General features: G+C 43.2%; 1 protein-coding gene across 3 annotated transcripts in view; it reads right to left on the bottom strand.

Annotated features, from left to right (window-relative positions):
* LOC102252157 (chromosome unknown open reading frame, human C4orf19) overlaps nucleotides 1-7233 on the bottom strand; it is a 60778-nt gene that overhangs the window by 10158 nt on the left and 43387 nt on the right. For all 3 annotated transcript variants that reach the window (XM_005859738.2, XM_005859736.2, XM_005859737.2), the window contains exon 2: nucleotides 4522-4564. The gene's annotated coding sequence lies outside the window, so the exon portion shown is untranslated. The remainder of the gene's footprint in view (nucleotides 1-4521; nucleotides 4565-7233) is intronic.

Raw genomic sequence — 7233 nt, 5'->3', positions numbered from 1 at the left:
AACAGCCGAACCTCCCGCGTGTGATCCCAAGGTCAAGGATGTTCCGCGTCAGGGGTTCTGTTCAGCCAGCTTTCAAAGCAGCTGCTGGGAAGTGGTTAGAGTTTATCGGAGCTGAAGTGCTTGGAAGAGAGACAGATTAAAATCAAACATGGAAAGTACAGCTCCATGTTGAAAACCCAACTTGCCAATGTTTATAGAAAATAGTTGGGATCCCAGGTCACCTGGTCAGCAGGTGAAGTCGACAAATATTTAGTGAGCTGGTTCTGGATACTGAGCTCTCAGACTCAAAGGGGAATGAATGAAAATAACTACCAGGTGCTCCAGAAAAGAGGAAAGACTGCCTGCCCCCCTTCACAGACAGAGCCGAATCTCCAGTTGGAAAAGGAAGATACATTCTTGACTCCCCAACCTACTTCCTCAGCAGAGCCAGTTCCTCCTTTCCGGGCAGGCTTTGCAAACTCTCCGGGCCACGGTTCCTGCTGTGTTTCCCTTTCTCTTAAAGAGGCTGAGCTTCATTGATTGTGAGAAACCCAGAGACTCTAAGGAGCCCTTTATTATCACCATCAAACGGTCCATTATGCACTCGCAATAGCCGATGTCTACGACACAGGTGTGAGCATCACCTAGAACTGGGCTTGATGGGCTATCAGTGTGCAGGGATGTGATTGTAAGTACCCCCTGAAAAAGGGGGTTCCTTGGTCAAGTAGGTTTGGGCACAGCAGAGAATAGGGATGAACACATTCATAGTTATGAACAGGAACTATTTCACTCTGCCTAACCTCGAACTTCCCCAAATTATGTAAGCACAGACCTTTTCTTTTTCCACAAAAGACTATTAACAACCAACACGACTTGTGCTTTGTGGAACATGTTGGGGAAAACTAATAACTGTCAGGATGACAGTCCTAATCGTCTGGTGGAGTTCTGGGCTCTAAGCTAATATGTAATGTGGTGTTTGGGTGAACGCAGCCCCTGAAGTCTGTGCAGGGTGTAGGACATGCGGGTCCTGGCAACAGCTGTCACCGACCACGGAGATTGGGGAAGCTGTTGAATCTCTGGATTCCTACCAGTTTCTTTCTTGATTTTTTACAGAAAGGAAGGGAGAGGGATAGAGAGTTAGAAACCTCGATCAGCTGCCTCCTGCACACCTCCTACTGGGGATGAGCCCGCAATCAAGGTACATGCCCTTGACCGGAATCGAACCTGGGACCCTTCAGTCGGCAGGCTGACGCTCTATCCACTGAACCAAACCGGTTAGGGCCTGCCTGTTTCTTTATCTGCAAAAGGAGTCCACGGCACCAGGGTTTTCTTCCGAATCGAGTCTAGTAATCTCAACAGTGACTCAGGAAAAAGGGAACTCAGCCTGGAGTACAGTTACCTCATTGAGTCCTGAGAACTCCACTGCCAGGCAGGCACCAACATGACCTTTTACAGGTGGGAACCCCCCTCAACGGGTTGTCAACACCCCATTGCGCTGCCGTTGAGGTGTGTTGGGTCCCAAGTCCACACTCACCCGACCCATGATCCCGACTGACAGCAGAAAGCTCCCCTCAACCACGCCCCCCACCCCCGCTCATCTCCTCTGGAACTGTGTCCCACACCCTGGAGCCCCGAGGTGGGGAGAGAGTGGGTGTCATGGCAAGGTCCCTGGGAGGGATGAGGACCCAGATCAGGGCACCCTGTGGGGTGGGGGTAGATGTGTGGGGCGGGATGGCATTTACACGAACATTTGGGGAGCTCCATCACACCACACAGCCAGTTCAGCAGAGTGGCTACATGAACAATGTTGAGTTGTGGGTTCCAGTTCTGCCTTTACCCCTTATCAGCTTTGTGAGCTCTGGGCAAATTTCTTAGCCTCTGTGAGCATCAGTTGTCTAATCTGCAAAATGGGACTGATAACAGTTCCTGTTCGTCAGGATCACTTGGAACATTAAAGGGGATGAAAGTATGTAAGGCATTTACTGTAAATGCCTGGCACACTGCCAGGGCTTACTAATAACTATAATAAGTAGTTAAAATTTGAGTATTGACTGTGCATCAAGTACCGTTTTAAGAACTTTCTTGTATTCATTCACTTAAACTTAACCCTTTTGGTGGAAACCAGTATTTTATAGATAAGTAAATGGATATAAAAGTTAGAAAGTGGTACAGTGTGGTTATTATTAGCACTGTGGCTATTGTCTTTATTAGCAATATTTCCTGATTATATAATACATAACTACGTCTATTATATAATATTTCCTATTGTATTACTATCACCTGTCTTGGTAGGTTGTTTTCTGAGTCCACTGGATTATGCAATAGAAAGCAGGTAGATGTGGTTTTTATTTATTCACCACCAGATGGCAGTATATAGCGGTTATTTAATCTATGGCAAGCATGTCAAACTCAGAGGCTAACACTGGCCAAATAAACAGGGTGTAAGTTTATGTGGGCCGCAAAAAAAACCCAAAAGCTCCAATTTTCATAAAAACGTAGGTTTATTTCAAAAACTATAGTATATAAAAAAAGAACAAGAGCAGTGATAAAATCAATGTTTTCTTCCTGACACTTGGCATCTCTTCTCTGCTACGATCTTTCCTACTTCGGGGGAAATCTTGTTTGCAGTGATTACTTTCAAAACTGACCCAAGGTGAATGTCAGTAATTCTGGATCTGACAGGAGACCTATTTCCTTTCATAATTATAAATAACTGCTCACCCCGTTATATTGGCTGGGCCGCAAAAATATTTGTTGTGGGCCACATGCGGCCCGCAGGTCGCGAGTTTGACATGCTTGATCTACAGTAATTTGAAGAAAGGGACTTTGTATGGGAAAGGTCTCAGAAACACGAGAATTAGGGCACAAATAGTGTAGGTGTTCTGCCACGTAGAAAAGTTAGGGAGGGAGTGATGTGGTAAATATTTGAGACAATTAGTATCTCCTATAAGCGGGCCATGAGGTTTATTCAGTCATCTGGCCAGACCACCGTGGGGTCAAAGGCTCCTGCAATTCTATTTAGGCCTCTTTTGATGCAATGACTGCTCATCAACCCCTAAATGGGGGAATCTGGGTTTCTCTCTCCCACCTGTATGTGTGGACAATGATTCTGAGGGAGAGGCTGGGAGAGGAAGGAGCCTATGGGGTGTGCAAGGGTCCAGCTCCTCCCCCTGGATCCCACAGCGAATCTTAGAGAACATCACACCCAATCACCTTTTTTATAAATGTGGACTCGGGGCTGGGAGCCTAAAATAGAGGACAAGAAAAAAAGTCTGTCCCATATCTGTAGAGGACCCTTGGTGTGCAGAATTGGGATCCCAAAGTTTTTTTGAATTACAGTAAAAATAGATTTTGCACTTGAAAAGACTGAGTAAAGTTCCTACTGGAGGCTAGACTCTCTACCAGTTATTAGGACACAAAAAGGCAGAAGATCTCCCCTGTCTGTTAAAGGCCTCATCACCCATTCATTCAACAAGCATGTCTTGAGCATCTATATGATGTGGCAAGTACTGGACTTGAGTCCAGGGATCTGGAAGGAGTGTACAGTCCAGGAAAGGAGACAGTTATATAAAGACATGACTAATAACGTGTTTTATTGAAATGTTATACCATCTGTTACATAAGGTGGGAGTGCCTGAGTAACCTTGGGAAGATTAGAAGAGGCTTGTGGGCAAAGGTGAGCAGATACTGGTGCAGGTGGGGTCCAGGGTGCACCCCAGGGGGAACGCAGTGCCAGCTCAGGATCGCAGGAATGCTACAGGGAGGCGGGATGCCACCTCTTACACACTCTCTCTTAAATGCACCCTCCAATGAGGCAAGATAAAGGTAGATAAGGTTTTACATCGAGGAGGCAGCTTGATCATCTAGAATTTGCAGAGGCAAACAAGGACAATGCACACACTACTTTCAGGATCCCAGTAGGGAGAACAGGCTGGTTCCACTGGAGTAAGCTAGACAACAGATCCTATCCCCATGTCGGGCTGAAGATGGAAATGGTAAGGGAGTTGGGGAGAAGACCCAGAGAGAAATAAAAGAAAGGAAGGCCTGCAATCCTAGGGCCTGGCTCCTAACCTTGAGTGCACCAGAATATCCTAGGAGGCTGGGCCTCACGCCCAGACTTCTGACTGAGCAGGACTGGGGTGGGGCCCATGAATCTGCATTTCTAACAAGTTCCAGGAGAGTCTGATGATGTTGGTCCTGGGAACATGCCTTAACAATCACTATTTGGGAACGATGGTCTTTATTGCAGAAACCCCACATTGCCTGGGGAGATAGAATAACTGAAAATCTTTCAGGGTGAAGATCTAGTTGGGTCTCATGTGTTTGAGAATTGTAGCCCCAAACAACAGAAGTAAAGAGGAAATCGAGTTCTACTCAACCTGAATGTGCCAGAAAGATACAGACTTTGGGGTTTACTCTGCCTACTGGTTTTAATGTTTTAGATACTAAAAACTGTAGTGAAAGACCAAATAATCGAAAATTTAATGGATAGTAGAAAGAATAGACTTTCCCCCATAGCATTAAAACAAGAAAATAGCTTACCTGTTGTGAAGATTGTCCATTAGGTTTCTCTTAACTTCTCTTCCTATAACAACAAAAAAGTTGAAAATTGAGGTCTGCAAGTTGCCTCCGTGTCACAGCCAAGTTGCATCAACAAAGTGACAGAGAGCGTTTCCTCAGAGGCGCTAGGCAGTGATATGGGGGATGGAGCTCCTGATCTGGAACAGTCAGCCCAGGCAGACAAGCTCTGAAATTCACCAGGCCCAGCTCCTGACACTCACCATTCAATGAACAATTTACCCACACTTCAGTATTTCTTCTCTGAAATAAGATTGCAGTGAGATTTAAATGGCACAACGTGTGAGCTATTTAGCCCATGCTGGGCATGTTGGAATTGTTCAATAACCCAAAGCTATTGCTCTTTATTACTGTTGACAAACATGACTTGACAACACATCTCTTCTCTGATGGGTAAGGTTTCAATTCAGCAGAAATTCAAGGCATTTGCTTCTTGGAGACATATCAATAAAGTTTCAATGAACACATGTAAAATATTTTAACAAAATACATAATTTAGAAAATACTAGTAGCTTTGCTCATAATGAAAATGATGTATAGAATTTGAAAGTAAAGCAAATGTGTAGACTTTTACCAATTTATCGATTATTAGAATAATTCACTATCTATAGACACAATTTTTAAAAAAAATGCTCTTATCCTACAAGCCACTCCCCTGTTAAGAAGCCTTAAGTAGTTCTGCATTGCCTACCAGTCTTTAGTGCACTCAACTAAGCATTCACGGTCTTTCACAATATGGCACCATTGGCCTTCCAGCATTACCTCTGAAACTCCTTAGGCCACACCTATTTCCAGCCAATCTGGATTTTTCACTATTTTCTAAACATGCCTATATTGTTCTGTTTCTATGCCTTTGCACGTGTTATTTCCCCCAGTTGGCTTGCCTCCATGCCCATCGATATTTTGCAAAATTCTACTGATCCTTCAAAACTTATTTCATACACCACTTCCTCCATGAAGATTAAAAAAAAATCCAACTAAAGGTAACTACTCTGTTCTTTTACTTTCTATAGGACCTTCAACCTCTTGGATGAGTCTGCTCACTGTATGCCTTGGGTGATAGTAATTCATTTATATAACATTCCCTCCATTAGACTGTAAACTCTGAGGAAGGAAAGGCCCTGGTTTCATCATTATTTATCTACATGTTGTACTTGTTCACACGCTGACTTACATTGAGGTGGTACATTGCATGTCTTTAAAAAGAAATTGACATATGATGTTAAAAACATCCTATGTTCAATGAGGGTCTACCTTGAGTACAATTATACAGAGATGTGTAAGACATGGTCCATTTACCCAAGAACCTTCTAAGATGAAAATGAACAATATCCAGAGACAGAGTAAGAATTTTACAAGCTCTAAGCATAGTAAAGATCATGTATCCAAATAAAAACAACCACTATAAAAAAAGACACTTCAAAGAAATTCTATTTTTTTCCTAGGATGATTTTTTGAAATAATAAATTCTTTCAAAAGAAAGTATTTTTGGCACACTTGCTTTGCCGGTGCCTTAGGTGCATGACTAATTTGTTGGACAAGCTAGCGTTAACATTACATTGGGTTGTACGTGTTGAGGACCCAATGACTGGTACAGCTAATCAGTGCTAAGCATCATGGGAGCTTGGGAGAAAAAGACATCCCAGTGGGATTGGGCTGCCAAGAAAGAGTTTATGGAAAAATGGGGCCATGAGAAATTAGTTAGGCAAAGAGGAAAGTTTGAGTAAAAGCAAAAGGGTAGTGCTCTGACTGGCGTGGCTCAGGTGGTTGAACACCATCCGGTGCACTAAAAGGTCGCTGATTTGATTCCCTGTCAGGGCACATGCTCATATTTTGGGTTCCATCCCCAGTTCAGCGGCATACAGGAGGCCAACTGATCAATGTTTTCTCTCACATTGATGTTTCTCTCCCTCTTTCTCCCTTTCCCTCCCCCCTTTCTCTAAAAATCAATAAAAAATATTTAAAAAATAAATTGAAAAAAGCAAAAGGGTAGCAAAGAATAAAAACACAATGGAGGGGACCCATGTTGCGGATATGGGGGATGGATTTGGTATACGTGACCAACTTACTGAGGCTCTTGAAAACAGGCCCAGAAGACCAAACATGGCATGATTTGGTAAAGAGAGTAGGTTGTTGAGCAGTGAATGACAGCATGATGGCAATATATTTGAAAGCCTCACCTGTTAGTAGTCATCAGGGAACATGAAAAGGGTTAGGTACAGAGAGACTTGCTAAGGTTAACACTTTGAATTAAGTGAAGTGATGTAAGAGCCTGGCGTGTGGTCCCATCTAAGGGAATCCAGAGGAAAAAACAAATTTGGAAATCTACTTTCTCAAGCTTTCATTGATTTTCAAGTTAAACATTACTTTCTACTACCCTTCGTTTCTCTTAGCACATTGGTTTATGCATGTATTATCTATAATGCCCTGAAAAAATTTTGTTGCCTCAGTACCTGTTTCCTTACATGTAAAATGACAATTAAAAGTACCTTTTCCAGAGAGTAATTAGGATCAAGTGAAAGAACACAGTAGAGGATCTAGCACAGTGGTTGGCACAAACTACAATTTCAACAGGGTTAGCTAAGATTTTTTTCATTTGTTATCTTCATCATCAACATTATCATCATCATCTCTTAGTCAGTTTTCTACCTGCCTTCCCCGCTGGCCCCCCCCCTC

Source organism: Myotis brandtii, unplaced genomic scaffold (genome assembly GCF_000412655.1).
Source record: "Myotis brandtii unplaced genomic scaffold, ASM41265v1 scaffold1299, whole genome shotgun sequence".
NCBI classification, from domain to species: domain Eukaryota; kingdom Metazoa; phylum Chordata; class Mammalia; order Chiroptera; family Vespertilionidae; genus Myotis; species Myotis brandtii.
The sequence above is the reverse complement of the archived record's forward strand: the minus strand, read 5'-3'. Positions and strand labels throughout refer to the sequence as shown.